An 18,306-nucleotide genomic window follows, 5' to 3' on the forward strand; every position below is an offset into this window, starting at 1 on the left:
TCGATTATATTTTCAATGTTTTAAGTTAAAATAATACTTCAAAATGAGCAAAATTTCCCTACTTTTTTATTGTTATCCTTTTTTTGTATTTTTTTGAAGGAACAAAACAGGGAAAACACATACATTTGAAGTGCTCAATTTTGCAAAAAATTTTTTTTTTTTTAAATTAACAGTTTTTGCAGTGTGTGGGGCTTAATTATTGATTGACAGCTACATTGTCCAATTTCTTTTGAGGGTCAATTTAGTCACCTTCGTTTTATGACTGATTTTTTTCAATTCAAATATTATACTTCATTTGGGCGACCTTGTTTTGCAAAGGGCTTTTGACCTCATGCCCCCTTTTGCAATCAAACAGACAAACACACGTTTATCCCCTCATTGCATGTCTAACAATAGACCCCGGCCCCCCTTTTTTTTTCTTCTTCCCTCAAAGATGTGTCTGCTTCTCAAATGCTGTAAGACAGGCTGTGTGAACTGCAGCCCGTCGTCCTCTCGAGCACACACACTTTGCTATTCAGGGTGCAGATGGCAGCCGCTTTGCATGTGTATGTTGTGTGTCGGTGTGTGTCGTGTACATGTGTGTGAGACAAGAGAGCCCCCCTTTTTTTTGCGCACTGACACGCGGGCGACGTTTCAAGTCTGCAGGGGTAAGCTTGGCACACAAAATCACCCTGACACCCCTGATTCGCTCCCACATCACAGGGTCGTCCGAGGTAAAGGTAACACTTGCTGCGATTGGTCGGAAAATGTCTAGTCGAGGTGCAGCTGGCGCTGTTGCTAGGCAGATTTTGCCTGGCACGATCGGTTGTTTGTCAAACGTGCACGGTAACTGTTTGTTGTACAGATACCGATAACCCATAACTTTGATCTAAACCGCTTGCTATCCATAGAAAAAACACCAACTGGCTCTAACGGAACAAAACATGAAAACCAGACCATCCAGGAAGTATACTCTCATGTGGATACAACATGGGCTCGGCTGAACATCCCTGCTATATAATGTTGGAATACTATCTTAGTCCAAATGAGCAAAACTTGGAAGAAAAGACACAAGATATGTTGGAAGACTATCCTTAACAGGACAATACCGGAAAGTAAGACAATGAAGGATATGTACTCACAAGTGGATTGAACAATATGGCAAGATAATAAAACATGTTGGAACACTAAATGGCTCTAAGTAAACAAAATATGAAAGTAAGACAAAAGATGGCTACAACAGCTAGAACAAAAAAAAGGGGACGTTTCCACACGCGGCCATGACGGCAAGACCATAAAATATAATGAAGGACCATGAAGGGAACCGTGCAGGTTATATTGGAACATTAACTTGCTCTAACTGAACAAAACGTGAAAGACTATGCTGGATATATATACTATATGAATATGGTGTAAGATTATTTTGTATTTTGTAAGGGAAAATACGACAGTTTGTAAGGGCATGGAACCGAGGAGGTTGACAGGTATGTATACTCACATCTGGATATTACACCAACTAGATCTAGATAATCAACACATGAACGAAAGAAGATGCAGGGAAACACAAATGAGCTGACACTGAACAAAACATATAAGGCAGAGTAGGCAACATATGTTGGAAAATCAACTGGTTTTGAACTAAATACTAAATCAAGGGGACATAGGGAACATACTGTACCTGGGCGTGAATAGAGCAACCAAATAATCTTCCAACACCAAGCAGATTCATCAGAACAAAACATGAAAGGAAAGGTGACACTAGCACATTCCCACACATGGACAGAACTACAAAGAGAGTGCCATCACGACAAGACCATTATACTGTATAGAATGCAGGCACACTAATTAGCTGTCACTGAACAAACGCATGAAAGGAAGACATCAGAAATATCTTGGAATATTAACCAACTGAACAAATACATGAAAGAAAGACAACACAGAATTATGTTTGATGTAAAAGCTTTTGCGAATGCTTGTGAACTATTGAACCTTCAATGCCAACGAGGCTTATAAACACCCGAGAAGTAACGGCGCGTGCGCTATATATATTTAATCCAGCCGCAACCAATGTAGGAGAATTATTTATGATGTCAATTGAGTCCAATCCATATCTGGGCTCTAAGTAAGCGGCTATCTTTTTATTGCCTTTACGACGCTCATTACCAGGCTGCCCGTGTGTGAAATTCTCTCCAACGGCTACGGCCCGTAAATTCACCCTCCTCTTACTTTATTTATTTTGTCCTTCGCTTTTATTTGTATGGTAATATTTGAGAAAGGCGCGTGGAGCCGAATGATATTCCCGCATTAAGCTGAAAAGGAGCGGCGGCAGCGTACGGAATACCAACGAGCGCATTTGGGATGTCGCCGTCTGACACCGCCGCATCGATTTTTATCTCGCGAGACGGGATTGTGCACGGGAAATGCTTCTTAAACGGATCTAAATCAACAAAACATGAAAGTAGTAGACGCACTGGCAGAGAGGACGAGACAAATTATGAAAAAATAGAAAAAAATAGTTCTAACAACAAGGGTCAGCAACGCAAAATGTTAAAAGAGCCATATTGGACTAAAAGGGTGGGGCTTGGGCTCTCACACAGGGGACACGGGAGAGGAAATCAAGCGAAGGAGAACTGTGCTCATACCAGCTCATAGTTACAATCCTAGTTAAAATGTTAATTCTTTGTATTGTTACAGCATTGGAATATGTTTGTGGCATGTTCGTCTTCCTAATGAAATATTCCATCCATTATCTGCACCACTTATCCTCAGTAGGGTCACGGGGATGCCGGAGCACATCCCAGCTGTCTTCGGGCAGTGGGCAGGGGACACCGTGAACTGGTTGCCAGCCAAACACAGAGACAGACAACTCACTCGCTCATTCACACCGAGGGACAATTTAGACTGGCCAATTAACCTAACAGGCATTTTTACGGAACGTGGGAGGAAACCAAAGTGCCAGAGGAAACCCGAGCAAACACAGGAATAACATTCAAACCCCACACAGGAGGTTTGATCTCATGACCTCTGAACTGTGCTGCACACTCGCTCCAATAAATGGTAGTCATAGAAAAAGAGAGACGGAGATAGAGATATATATGGAAATATATAGATATAGAAAGATAGAGAAAGAAAGGAGACAGACAGAGAGAGATATATATAGAGATAGAGACAGACATAGATATATATAGAAATATATAGATATAGAAAAATAGAGACAGAGACAGACAAATATATAAATATATATAGAAAAATAGAGACAGAGATAGAGATATATAGAAATATAGAGATAAAGATAGAGACAGACAGAGATATACAGTATATATAGAGATAGAAAGATAGAGACAAAGATGGAGACGGACACACAGACAGAAATACTGTGTGTGTAGCGAGAGAGAGAGATAGAGATAGAGATAGAAAGAGAGTGAGAGAGAGAGATAGAAAGATAGAGATAGAGCTAGAGAGCTAAAAGGACAGACAGAGAGGGACAGACAGACAGACCGATCATTGGTGATCGCTCTAATTAACCTGATGCCACCACAGAAACATTTAAAGATAAAAAAATGAAAAAATAACACAAGGGTTCTTTCATGTTGAGTAGGTGCTTCAGCAGGAGAAAAAAATAGGAAGAGAAAAAAGGAACGAAGTAAAGGTTAAGTGAGGGGAGAGGCTTATAAAACGGTTGCCGTAGCAACCTGTCGCAGGTACGCCATTGCGTAATTGCCGTCCACTCCATCCCATTAAGTCCCGTCGGGCGAGCGAGCGGCTTAACTTTTATCAGGCCTAATCAAAAGAGCGTCTCCGGTAACGCCGTCTCCGGTTTCCGACCAAGTGGCTCCTTTACCCGCCGTCGTATTTGTTATCGGAATCGTGAACGTTTTACATATCGTGACCAAGGGTTATTCAGTGTTCATTTGACCTGTGAAAAGTGATGAGTCCCGGGACTCGCATGCTCAAAAATCTATGGGTCCCAACAGATATCTATGGCTCCCCAAAATTTTGTGTTATTGCGGTTGAAATTGTAAATCGACGACAAATATGTAATATAATTCTATATATTCATTCAATTTTAATCAACACAGTTTATTGGTAACACAAATCAGTTATCACTTCAAGATTTTTCAGTTCACAACAATATTGTACATCATACAAAATATTAAAACGCAAAAATAGGTGCAAAGGGAAGAATACAGTCCTCTACACTTTTCAGAAATCCCATTTCTGTTAATATTAATTAAATCCGGTGACCTGGCTTGCTCGAAAAACAGAGGGACCAATTGAGAAAAAAGATGGCGGGGTCGATCTGTTTTTAGACACGCGACAAGGCTTAGCATGTGTGTGTTTGATTTCAAAGGGATGAGAATGATGCGCTGTGATATCTCTTTGCAAAACAACCTCGCCCGCCTGCCGAGAAGGCGCCGGCTAGCAAGCTCGTTTCACACGCCATCACGTTAGACACACGTGAAGGCGACCCGGTGCACGAGCCCAAAATATACACATTTTACCACAATATTTCAAGCATGCCACCTTCATTTCTTCAAAGTCGTCACTAGATGGTGACCAAGCGCAGCAGCTGCTTGTTGTTACGAAATTCCATTTACAAAAAAACATTCGTCAAAGCCTCTAGTAGCGAAATGGCAAAAAATCTCATCTCATCTCATCTCATTAGCTGCACCGCTTATCCTCAGTAGGGTCGCGGGGGTGCTGGAGCCCATCCCAGCAATCATCGGGCAGTGGGCAGGGGACACCCTCAACTGGTTGCCAGCCAATCGCAGGGCACACAGGGACAGACAACCTCGTTCGCTCATTCACACCTAGGGACAATTCGGACCGGCCAATCCACCTGAAATGCATGTCTTTGGAATGTTGGAGGAAACCGGAGTGCCCGGAGGAAACCCACGCAAGCACGGGGAGAACATAAAAACCCCGCACAGTAAGTCCGGTAGCTGGATTTGAACCCACACAGAAGGTTCCCAAGACCTTAGAACTGTGCCGCTAACCACTGCGCCGCAGTGGCTGTATATCGCAATTTTAAAATAAGATCATCTTGATTTTATCATGATGAGGGGCTAAATTCGGTGGCTAGAGAAGGAGAATGTGGTTAAAAAGACATAAAATCATAGGACACGGCAACGTTCGCTCGTACGAGCAAGTGTGATACTGAACGACGAATGAGTGGCTGAAAATGGAAAGAGTGGAAAATGAGAACCAGACACGCTGAAGAACGAAAGAGAACCAACAAAAAATATCAGCTAGCCAAGTGACTTATATGAGTGATAGAGAAGGAAACAGAGGAAAAAGTTTGTTGGATGCCTAAATCACGGACTTGACGACATTTGCTTCTATGAGCAGCTTTGGAAGGCTAGTGACAATGAAGAACGAAGCAAGAGCAGCTAACGATGACAAAAGGGGCTAGCGGCAATCCAATGCCTGCAATTGAGTCGCTACAATGAGTGGCTCGAGAAGAAAATACTGAGAAAAAAGCACCAGATGACAAGAACCACAGGACTTTGAGACGTTAGCTTGCATGACCCACTGTGGTAGGCAAGTGACAATGAAGAATGAAGCTATCAACTACAATAGCAGCTAGCGGCGAGACCTAGCCAAGTGGCTGACATGAGTGGCTAGAGAAGGAAACGGTGGAAAAGTGTTGGGTGCCTAAATCACGGACTTGACGATATTTGCTTCTATGAGCAGGTTCGGAAGGTTAGTGACAATGCTGAACGAAGCATGAGCAGCTAACGATGACAAAAGCGGCTCGCGGCAATCCACTGCCTGCAATTGAGTCGCTACAATGAGTGGCTAGAGAAGAAAAAAGGCACCAGATGACAAGAACCACAGGACTTTGAGACGTTAGCTTGCATGACCCACTGTGGTAGGCAAGTGACAATGAAGAATGAAGCTATCAACTACAATAGCAGCTAGCGAGACCTAGCCAAGTGGCTGACATGAGTGGCTAGAGAAGGAAACGGTGTAAGAAAGTGAAAGATGCTTCATGACAAGACTAAAAGACAATAAAATGCAAGGCTCAGCTGTGTGTGGTAAGCGGCCATTAAGTGCTTGAAAGGGGACATGCTGGCTTTGCAAAATGGTCATTTGGGTTTCCCTAGTAGCAACATGGCTGCCAATCGCGTTAGCATCTTTAATTAGCAGAAAATCATTAAAAAAAATCTATAGCTAAAATAATATTCTTTGAATCAATAGTGTTTTATTAAAATGAATTAAGAATTTTCACACCACTAGGGGTCGCTATATAACTTTTAACAGGATAACGATCTTGCTCGACCCGGTATTTGAAATGTATTTTTACGTAATTAAACCAGAAGCTGCAGTTACATGTTGAGCCAGAGGTGGCAGTATTGAGTAAAACACAATTAGGTTAATTTTTAATTGAATTGTCTCGTACCTCAACGTAACAATGTCATCCTCGGCCAATCACAGCAGCTCTTTTGTTTTGATGGCGCATCTCCCTCCCTCGCTTCGACCTTGCCTGGTTATTGGTCGCTGACCCTGCAGGAAAGAAAGGCTTTTAATTATTCATGCGCCACAAGAGACTCTTTGCTTCTTTCAGCCACGAGGAAACAATGCCGAGGGATGACAACGCATGCTAGCGCTGAGCTACATTTAGCAAAATTCCTAGGAACGCGTATCGTTCTGGCGCAGGGGGTCTCCAACCTGGTGCCCGCGGGCAATAGTGTGTCCCCTAAGGACAGCTGAAGTACCATTAACTTGATTTGATTAACTGAGACCAAAGAAAATCTGAATTTTTATATTTTGAAGAGAGGGGCCCAAATCCATCGCGCGGATCCCTGAGACTCCTTGTGATTAAGGGCTATACAAATAAACATGACTTGACTCGACTTGACACGAAGAAAACAAAACAGAGAACAATGACAGGTGAACATTTGATTCTTTTGAAGCCCGGCCCAAACCCGAACATAATGACTGACATTTTAAGCCTGAGTAAACCCAAAAATTTTTGTCGGGCTCAGGCTTAAGATAGTTAAAATCCCTTGCAATTCTCTCATAAAATTATATTTATAGTGGTTGATTGAGTCCATTTAACCCTACTTTAAATAATTAACTTGGCAATAGACACACTCAGCGCCCCCTGGTGGAAGGAGGCGTACCAGACCCTGACAAAAAAACATTATTCAGCTGCGGCCGAACTTTCTAGGGATGCATTTTTGCCCCTCTTACCGCTAAGACCGGGGCACTTTCCAAACTTTGAAAACACACCATTAAAATTCAAGCATTTTTAAGGAGTTCAAGCACCAGTTTGTGATTTAAAGTCAAACTGCAGGGAAACATGGCGCTAGTTTAAGGCAGTTACAAGTACTTCACCCAAAATTCAAGTCTTTTCAATCCTTTATACAGACATTGAAATTCAACCGTATTTCAAGCATCTGTACAAACCCAGGTGGTCTTTAGAATCACACTGCTGAGACACAGGGTAAAAATTTCAAGCATTTACCAACACTTCACCAAAAATTCAAGCACTTTTCAAACCTTAAAAACGCAACATTAAAATTAAAGCATTTTCAAGGATTGCAAGCACCTGTACGAACATTGGTGGTCTATCAGACTACTGGGAAACATGGCAACTATTTGAAGCATTTGCAAACACTCCAACCAAAATTCAAGCACTTTTCAAACCTTAAAAACACACTATTATTCAAGCATTTTCAAGGATTTCAAGCCCCCTACAAACCCTAGTGTTCTATGAGTCAGACTACAGAGAAACATGGAGAAAGCATTAGGCATTTACAAGCACTCAACCAAAATTCAAGCATTTTTCAAACCTAGGAAACACGACATAAAAATATAAACAACTTCAAGGATTTCAAGAACCCGTATAAACCCTGGTGGTCTTTCAAGTCAGACGACTGGGAAACATGGCAACTATCTCAAGCATTTACAACCAGTCCACCCAAAATTTAAGCTCTTTGCGAACTTTGACAACAAAACATGAAATTCAAGCAACTTCAAGGATTTCGAGCATCCGTACAAAGCCTGGTGGTCTTTCAAGTCAGACGACTGGGAAACATGGCAACTATCTCAAGCATTTAAAACCAGTCCACCCAAAATTTAAGCTCTTTGCAAACTTTGAGAACACAACATGAAATTCAAGCAACTTCAAGGATTTCGAGCACCCGTACGAACCCTGGCTTGGGGGTTTTCCGCATTGAAGAGGGCTTACAAATTCCTCCATTAGGCTGACAAGTGAAACGTCAGGGTTTTAAGTCGAGCTCCGATGAGGGGATTAGACGGGGCCCTGTCTGATGAGGGGATGGGGGGGTTACTTGCATAAATGTGAGAGAGAAGCAAGAGAGAGCAGGAAGTCACACCTCTCATGTGCAAAGTGGAGAAGTTCATTAGCACTCATATAAGTAGCTTGTGCAGACACGAGAGCCCCACAACTCTTTTTTTTTTCTTCATCTACTCACTAACACTTCTTCTGCACACTTTCCTTCCCCCTCTCTCTAAGAGTGTCTCCCCTCCATCTCTCTCACATACCTTCTTATGTCTTCCCCCCTCTCTCAGTCTTGCTCTTTTTTATTCGCTCGCTCTCTCATATCATCTTTTTCTTTCCTCTCCCTCCCCCTTTTACTCCCTCTCTTTGTATGTCTGTCCATCTCCATTTTAATATTTCTACCCTTTTACGGCCTTCTCTTCCTTTTACCTGTCCCGTCTCTCCCATACCCCTCTCTGTAATTCTTTCTTTTGCACTCCTTTCCTTTTCTCTTTTACCTTCTCCTGATCTCTTTTCCCTCTGCCTTTCTTCACCTCCCACCCTTAGTCTTTTTTTCCTCTCCCTCTTTTCATCATTTCCTCCCATTCCTTCTCCCTTTCTCCCCCTCTTGCGTCTTCTCTTCTTTTCTCCTTTCTCTCATTGTCTTGTTCCATATTTTGCTTCCTCTTGCGCTCTCTCTTGCGCTCTCTCTCACTCTTTCTCTCTTTCTCACGGTCTCTTGATTTCTCTCGCTCGCTCTCTCTCACTCGCTCTCTCTTGCATTCTCTTGCTCTCTCTCTTGTGTTCTCTCTCTCTCTCCCTCGCTCGCGTTCTCTCGCACTCTCTCTCTCTCTCGCATTTGTCGCTCTCTCTCGTACGTTCTCTCTCTCTCTCGCACGTTCTCTCTCGATTTTCGCGTTGTCTCTCTCGCGCGCTCTCTCTCGTGCTCTCTCTAGCGCTCTCTCTCGCGCTCTCCCTCGCATTCTCTCGCTTGCTCTCTCTCTCTCTCTCTCGCTTACTCGCTCTTCATCTCTCGCTTTCTCGCTCTTCCTCTCTCGCTCTTCCTCTCGCACTTCCTCTCGTGCTCTCTCTTTTGCGCTCTCTCTCTCTCGCATTCTCTCGCTCTCACTGTCTTGCTCTCTCTCTCTCTCGCGTCCTATCTCTCTCTCTCTCTCTCATATTCTCTCGCATTCTCTCTCTCGCACTCTCTCTCTCTCTCTCTCTCACTCTCTCACTCTCTTGCTCTCTCTCTCGCGCGTTCTGTCACTCTCTCTCTCTCGTTCTATATCTCCTTTCTCTTAATTCCTCCTATCATTACCCTCTCACTCTCTCCCAAATCTTCTCTCACAAGCTAACCTTTGCTCTCTCTCTCCTTGCCTTATCTCTGTCTCCCTCATCTATTGTGTCCCTCTTTTCTTCTCTCTCTATCTTTGTCTCATTCTATCATTTACTCTCTCCTTTCTTCCTTTTTCTCTTTCCCCTCATTTCCTTCTGCCTCCCTCTCCTCTCTCTCCCCCTTTCTTTATCAAGCGATTTGGAGCCATCCCATAATCCTAATGATGGAACACTGAAAGATAGGACGACGCGAGAGGATACGGAGAAGCAGAAGAAGCCTTGAAGGAAAGACGAGTGAGATTGATTAGTCGGGATGATGGTCTCCGCCCAAAGGGAAAGCCGGTGACGAAGAGCAACAAATCGTCATTGGCTGCCGTGGGCCCGTTTTATGGTGTCGTCTTTACTTATTCATCGCTTGTGTCGTTACAAAACTCAATCATAAATCGGTAAGGAAGTCGTGCCAGATGTTCGGAAAGGGAAGGAGTAGTACTGCGTTCATGACATAAAAGCACAATATCCTCAGATTCAAGAAATAGTAATAATAATAAAAATAACAATTACCTTTGTTTGGTCCCCTTAGGGAAATGCATTGCCACCGCCTGTACCGAGGAATACGGTCAGTGCTGTCGCAGCAAAGCGTGCGCCAATTTACCTAATTGAGACATGCTAGAAGTGTTTAATTTTGTCACCATCGTTTGAATCTTTTTTATTATTTCGTCACTCAAAATCTGAGTGGATCGGGTGACCATATTTCGGAACCTTTTTCCCCTTCCATTACAAATATTGTTTTTTTTTTTCCGAAATGTGGTTTAGTTTGGGGGGGTTAATCATTAATTTTTAAAATTTATTCTCTTTATCTTTTTATTTTATGTTTTTTTAGTAATATTTTCACAAAATACAAAATGTAGAACAATAATTGAAAGAAAATAAACAAAATTAAATGAAATCAAAAAAATAGTCAAATAATAACATAATGTCCGATTGACAACTTCCTGAGGTCAACATCATTCACACAATATAAAATTACAAGTGTTTTAAGCCTAGATTTGAACAGTTACACTGAGGTTGCAGACCGAATCTTACAGGGCAGAGCATTTCACAGCCACTTGAATAAAGAATGATCTCTTATCTGTGCATTTCTTCTTGGCTCTTGGGATACAGTGGAACCTCGCTAGTTCGTGGTTCCACTTTTGCGGGTTCAGAGCTTCGCGGGTCTAAAAAATATACCTTACCTTCTCAATAAAAGCATTTATTGACTTGACGCCATTGAGCGCGAGCTTATGTCAACTGAGGACACGGTGTGGACACTCTTATTGTGAAGGGGAGGAGGAGGCCCTGACACAATGCTTAGTCATTGCCGCTTCGCTCACCCCAAACACCTCCCCCTCCTTCAACTCCTCCCACCTCACCCCTTTCTTATGTGGCACTCAGTTTATCAAGGAGGGAACTCGGCGACGCGACGTAAGTATATTCTCTTCTGTCACATTTCATCTCAAGTTTGACTTTATTATACCAAAAGCGAGCAGTTGTTTGTACTACCTAAACACGGCTAATTGTGTGTGGTTTCGTGTATTTGTTGTAAAAGCCGTTCGATGCCGCTAGCTAAAGTATGTTGTTATTGTCAGAAGGTAGCTCTTTTACCTTCATTAAAATGAACACAGACCATTTTTTTTAACTGTTGTTTCCCAAAACGCTTCACAAAACACTCATCAAATATCACATTTTCACTGTTTTTATTTTCAATATGTAACCGGTAGTGTTAACAAGCGAAATAAACTGCGGTTGCTGCATGTGGTCTAGAGCTGTTAATACAATCATACTGAATGGTTCGTAGTGGTTTCGCCGCAGTCCTATTCTGTGTACATACAACAGATTTTACAGTTTTTTTTGTTATAACATGAATTTCACTCTCTCTCTCTCTACCCGTATTCTATATGGTGTACTGTATACAGGGGGGGTATACTGTATACCTGTATACGTTTTTTTAAGCATTTTTGAAGGGGCGCCGCTACTTCGCGGATTTTCAGTTTTCGCGGGTGGTCTTGGTCCCCATTAACCGCGAAAACCGAGGGATTACTGTAGTCGATTGCATCCATCCATTCATCCATTATCTGCACCGCTTATCCTCAGTAGGGTCGCGGGGGTGCTGGAGCCCATCCCAGCTATCTTCAGGCAGTGGGCAAGGGACACCCTGAACTGGTTGCCAGCCAGTCGCAGGGCACACAGGGACAGACAATTCGCTCGCTCATTCACACCTAGGGAAGATAATTAAAATATAATAATGGAGTTAAAAAAAAAAGTCAAATTAAATCATAAAATATTTTTTTAAACGAGAAATTGGAGCGACAGAATCAGCCCTGGTTGGTTTTTTATAATGTAAAAAAAGGTTCTGCAACCTCAGTGGAAATGTTTAAATCTAAGCTTAAAACACACTTATATTCTATAGCATATGAATAACATATATTTTGTGTTGATAATATGTGTATTATTTGCCCTCATGTAGGTTTTAGATCAGGGGATGTGTCATCATAATCTGTGGTTTGCAATAATCTGTGGTCTGTGCAGCCCTTTGAGACTCTTTGTGATTAAGGGCCAAACAAATAAACATGACTTTATTGACTTGAGGTTTTTGAGTTTTCCCTTGCCCTCATGTAGGTTTTAGATCAGGGGATTGTGTCATAATAGTCTGTGGTTTGCAATAATCTGTGGTCTGTGGAGCCCTTTGAGACTCTTTGTGATTAAGGGCATCACAAATAAACATGATTTAACATGACTTGAGGTTTTTGAGTTTTCCCTTGCCCTCATGTTAGTTTTAGATCAGGGGATGGTGTCATAATAGTCTGTGGTTTGCAATAATCTGTGGTCTGTGGAGCCCTTTGAGACTCTTTGTGATTAAGGGCATCACAAATAAACATGACTTAACATGACTTGAGGTTTTTGAGTTTTCCCTTGCCCTCATGTAGGTTTTAGATCAGGGGATGTTGTCATAATAGTGTGTGGTTTGCAATAATCTGTGGTCTGTGGAGCCCTTTGAGACTTTTTTTGATTAAGGGCGTCACAAATAAACATGACTTGAGTGGCAAACTCACGCCAACAAAAACAAATAAAGTTGTATTTTCATTTTTTTTATATAATTCAATTGTATTAAATGTATTACTTTTTTATAGTATTTTTATTTGTATATTTTATAATATTTTACTAAAATAAAAATAACAATGAACCAATAAATAATCTTTTTTTTTCTTTTAAAGGAATTGGAAAAAAAGCTTTTTTTGGCGGGGGGAACGGCATGGTCTTGGCAACAAAAACAGCGAAGGTTTGTTTTCCCGAGACGGGTCAAGCGTGATGACCGGCGCTGCCGACTCAATTTGTTTGGACGGTTTGGTGGGCTTCGTGAGGAGAGGATTTCGACCCCCACGCCGCCACAAAACCTCCCCGTCTCCTATAGCCTGCAGGAGCATGTCAACGCGCTGCAACCGTCAGGACATTTGATGGATGGCGGGAAGGAGGGAAGATTTCCAAAAAAAGGAGGAAAACGAGACAGAATACTTGAAAAAAAAAATAATTCCTTCTATTTTTTAGTACAAAAAATTGTATTCAAATTATAATATTATAACACCTTTTTATCCAAAACTAATAATGAAATACAAAAAAAGATTAGTTAGTTGAAATAAATTCTCCATATTGCTATTCAATATATGGGAAATTATATATATATATATATATATATATATATATATATTGCTAAATATGAATGTGGCACGTAGTGTGGCGTGATGTATGTCCGCCATACAAGACACAAAAGGTCATGAATCAGCAGGGCTTCTTTTTACATCACCTTGACTTAGAAATGGAGCTGAGGCATCCTTTTTTCCCTATCGCCGCCCCGCCCCCATTCATGCAGCATCATTGAAACATGCAAAAATATTTAAATAAAAACTTCTCCTTTTCTTTAGTAAAAAAGAAATCAAAAATTCACTTTTTTCATAGAAAATGAATGATATCTTATACTGTAAATAAAACTTAATTTAAAAATAGTTAGCCTTTTCTTTTTGATTTTGATATATATATATATATATATATATGTATATACACACACACACACACACACACAGTAAAAATGTGTTTACTTTCTTATTTTTATTAAAAAAAAATCAAAATATACGCTTCAAAACATATTTTTAAGAAGTTTAGACTTTTATTATACTAAAGTTTAGGCTTTTATATACTGAAGAGGTCTAAATCTAGTGGAAGCTAGAGCTCTTATTGGTGATAGGAATGAGTGGAGAGGTGTTGTAAAGGGATAGTGGGATGTTTAGAAGGGGATGGGCAGGGCACCTGTATGATGCGGCAGGGGTAAACCAGCGAAAGCTGTCGGGCCCTGCTGTTGAACAGAGGAGTGTGTCATGTCACCCTGACCTGAGTGACATGGCCGCTTTCTTGTGTCCCGTTTCATCTGGAGGGACGAAAGCATGACCAACTTAGGTGCCGAGGTGCCCTAACTAGTCTGGGTGTTTGGGCATTTCGGGTTGGCCATGGCCCAAAAATTTTTGTGTGTGTTTTTTGCTATTTTTTCCCCCCTCTTTTATTTTCTTTGTTATTGTATGTGTTTGTCTTGCTGTCGGTCACCCCTCTTGAGGGATATGACCAAGGTAGATAGATAAAATATACTTTTATTATATAGAATACCATGCTTTCACAGCCATAAGGCGCACCGCGCAAAAGGGAGCATTCTCTGTAGGTGTTTTCATTTCTGAATTTAACACTACTGGAGGCAGACACGCACGATAACACAGACAAGCCTACAAGAGTGGGTTTTTAAAAATACAACAGGAGCAAAACTGTGTTTAGTTGTGGTTCATTTAAGTATTGATTAAAAAGTAAAGTACAACACATGGATAACAATTTGTCGGAGTTTGTTTTTCAGCTTCTTCTACTTCAATTCATAGTGGAAGAAGCGTAGCATAGAAATCAACACACCATGGCGGACAAAAACACGGGCAGCATTCAAAAAAGATTCTAGATTGAATTCATATTTGGGGGGACAACCCTCTTCAACCTTCGGTAGCTGCTAGATACACTACGGCGTTAGCATCCATGAGCACTTCATCTAACAATGCATTGCGTGTCACATAGAAGTCGCATTTACTTGGAAATGTGAACAATCTCACGAAAACATCGGACTTCACTCGGCCAATACTTGAACCTGTGACCTCCCATTCTCAGGAATGGACGCCCAACCCTAAGGCCACCGAGCTGGTCCTTGTCCACCACACGCACTGACCGATAAGGCGCATAGTTTAAAGAAAATCAGATACTTATGTGCGTCTTAAGGCCGTGAAAATACGGTACATAAAAAAAATGACCAAGAAAATGCTCGTAATGCCATTAGGAATCCTTCAATATTCCGAGTGTTTTACTGGAGATGTAGAGTGTCCATATTTGATTATTTTTTAATTTTATTTATGAAGTGCTTAATTTATGCAATTGCTATTCTGCACCCTTAACACAACCGGCTAGAAAAGCACTTGCATTAAGCGCCCTTTAAATGACCACACTGATTGTTTACTTACACACACACACACACAAGGCGGATCTAATTAAATTAATCGGCGTGACAAAGGGGGGAATTAAAAATGAGAATACATTTAGAGTGCCGGCGTGACGGCCACAAAAAAGGGCCAATGACTTCAAAGTGTGACCTCAAATTTATTGGGCCAAGTCGAGTATAGTCCTTAGACACAAAAAGTCTCAAAGGGCTCGTTTGTAAGTTAGGCAGCGTCTATATATTATTTTTATTTATATACATACATACTCTTTAAAAAATAAAAAAGTTAACTCTTTTTTTATAAAAAAAAGAATGATAATAAAAATATTTTTAAAAATAAAAAAATAAAAATATCACTTATTTTTATACCCCAAAAAATGTGAATATGTGTGAAATAATAAAAAGATCACTCTTTTTAAATCTATTACAGTAGAAAACAAAACCTTGGTTATTCATGAAGAATTGCAAACAAGTCTTTAGATACTAAATGAGCACTTGAATACAAATATAAAACTATGTGAATGTTTTTGAGTATTATCTCATTCTGCAGGTTCAACCACCGCAAAGTTTTGTGCATTTTCTTTTTCTAAAATGAATACGTAAAACCTCAAAACTAGAGGTTCAGCCAATCAGCTTGGCAGACGGCCGCCGCTTCACCTTGAAGGCTAAGGCGGCTTTAGCTAACCAGATTGCGACTGTTTATCATGTGAAAAGTGGATTACCTTGTAACTGAGCCGGGATCTGTCTGCGCCCGCCGGGCCCGCATGATGATATTATGCAACTTCGAAGCTAAGTCACCACGCGGCTATATCTATGGTAGCTAGTTAGCAGCTAGTGTAAGGAGACAAAAATTGCTTAGTTGGTGGCTAGCTCAGGAAGCTAAAGTTGCATTTCAAATCTTTAAACACGTCACATTCGACCTCGATCACACGAGGTCATCCGCTGACATGAAGACAAAGACTCAGAAAAGAGAGATGGACAAAAAAACGGAGAAAAACATTTGCGAAAACACTGGAAACCTAAAACTTGTTCCTTGGCTGCTTTAAAACTCATTTCTTTTTCATAACATATTGTTTTTCATTGACTCGGCGTGGCCACTTGGCGGTCCAGCGGACATAGAACCCATTTTAACAGTTTATTGTTCTTCGGCTTCCTCCTGTACCATGTTTAGCATTGCTAAGCTAGCATTAGCCGGCTTTGTGAAATTGCAGTCACATTGTGTGCAACTTCCTAGTGAAGGATTTTATACGTTTTACTATAAAGGATTTTATACGATTAAATACAAGTCACATTTATTGAGTGCAATGAAGATTTTCACTGAGTGGCCTCCCGGTCATGCTGTTCCAAGTGCGGAAAGTTTTGACTAGGGAATTTTTATAACAGGACTCTGACGGAGGACGGCAGGCGATGTTTGGAGAACAAGGCCCTGATGACGTAGAAACGCTCGGTGTTGTTTTAAGTTTTTCCAGACATCGGGGCGAGGTGGTGGAGCCGTGGAGCCCACGTGAGGGGTTTTCCTGGCACGCCCATGGGAGGAGCCGGCACACTAACTTGCGGGAAAAACGTGGTCCGAGAGAGGAAGGCAGGAAGATCGAGAGAGGAGGCTTGACAGAGACTCAAGCGACACTAATTCGGCCATATATTCAATAGAGTTCACTTAGTTAAATTGTTTAAAAAATTAAATCTGCCCCCGTGTAGAAATGCCGGTCTCTTGTTCATTTTTCCATCAAGAAATGAGCGCGCATTGTTAGGTGATTGTAGGTTGTGTTTGGTTGATGGAGTCAATAAATAATTTGAACAATTTGGTAAACGATACATTTTATTATTAAATTCCTAACACTTGTTAGGATCAGCCTGTTTAGATAAGTTCCTTCCTTAAGGTTATGGCAGCTACCTAGTTGGCGGCTTTTGTGATAAGCTAACGCAGGGGTCATGAACCTTTTTGACCCAAAAAGCCTTAATACCAAAAAAATTTTTTTTTTTTGCGAGAGCATACCAGATCCGTGTGTGTGCTTTTCTGCTGGTTTTTGTGTTTATATTTTGTTCTGTGGGTTTTATCATAAAGTCACTCAAAAGTTAACATTTTATGTAATGAGCTTACGTTGAAGAGATTCTTTAGCCACTTACAGACAAAACGGGGTCAGTCGGTGTAACACCTTGACTGTAAACTGTAGTAGAAAATGTGCCCTTCATATTCTGGACCTAACCATTTCAAATAGCCGCACTGCTCCAGCTTGCAACAAACCAAACTCAGAATTCAGATTTGTCACAGGGGAATTTGCGCTAGTAGCATTTTATGTCCGAGCCATATGTACTCATGAAAAGAGCCATACCTGGCTCGCGAGCCGTAGGTTCTCGAGCAAAGGTAAAAGGCAAGAAGGACAATGCAACGGAGTAGAGCAGATGTTCTCATTAGCGTCAGGATGAATAATTAAAGTCATTTAAGGTCGAAAGGAGGAAAGTCATTTCAAGGACACTGACGGTGGATGCTGCCAAATTCAAAAATAGTTTGTAGACATCTGTCTTTTATGAATAAAGCAACAAAAAAAAATCTCAAAAGCAATGCCTGGACACAGGAAGTCCATTTTGAAAAAGTCCAAGTCTATTTCAAGGAATATTACTCGAAGTTAAAAAATAAAAAAAAACTCTTGAAACCCGTTTCAAAGACCCACCAGAAGGTTTCAAGAAGCGCCGCCCCCAGCTATTCAGGAAGTCTGCAGTCTTGGATTAAATCTTCCTGGTCAAAATCTGGCAACCTGGGGGTAGTGGCTGGAAAGTGACCACCTGCTTCTTTTATTTACTGGCTCCGACACCAGAAGTTGTCAGGTCATTGTCACTTTGTTTGTTTTTTGTTTCTTGCCTTGACAAATGTTTTGAGACCACTGGTTTGTCTTGGTTCGTGACTATGTACACTACACCTCCGGGATCATTAATCTGTTCTGAGGTGGGGATTGCTCAGTGAAATTGCCGTATAATAAAACAATAATTGCCATGTTTACCGATTCATTATAGCCACAAAACTATTCGTGGGTAGCAATTTGTGCAACATTTTCGAATATATTCATCATCGCAAGCATTGTTCCATGGTTATCAGGTTTTTGCTTCTCTTTTTAATATCCCTAAAAAACTGATCAATTGTAAACAAGTACAGTTCAAAAATAAATCGTCTACTTAGGTATGCAAAATAATTTGCTGTAGATGGTGAATGGGGGAT

General features: G+C 41.1%; 1 long non-coding RNA gene across 2 annotated transcripts in view; it reads right to left on the bottom strand.

The window, feature by feature from the left end:
• LOC148352219 (uncharacterized) overlaps positions 1-18,306 on the bottom strand; it is a 120,243-nt gene that overhangs the window by 73,272 nt on the left and 28,665 nt on the right. For both annotated transcript variants that reach the window (XR_015852886.1, XR_015852885.1), the window contains exon 4: positions 6,383-6,486. This is a non-coding gene — a long non-coding RNA (uncharacterized LOC148352219). The remainder of the gene's footprint in view (positions 1-6,382; positions 6,487-18,306) is intronic.

Source organism: Urocampus carinirostris, chromosome 15, assembly GCF_059441175.1.
Source record: "Urocampus carinirostris isolate Australia breed hairy pipefish chromosome 15, RoL_Ucar_1.0, whole genome shotgun sequence".
In the NCBI taxonomy this organism is placed as follows: Eukaryota; Metazoa; Chordata; class Actinopteri; order Syngnathiformes; family Syngnathidae; genus Urocampus; species Urocampus carinirostris.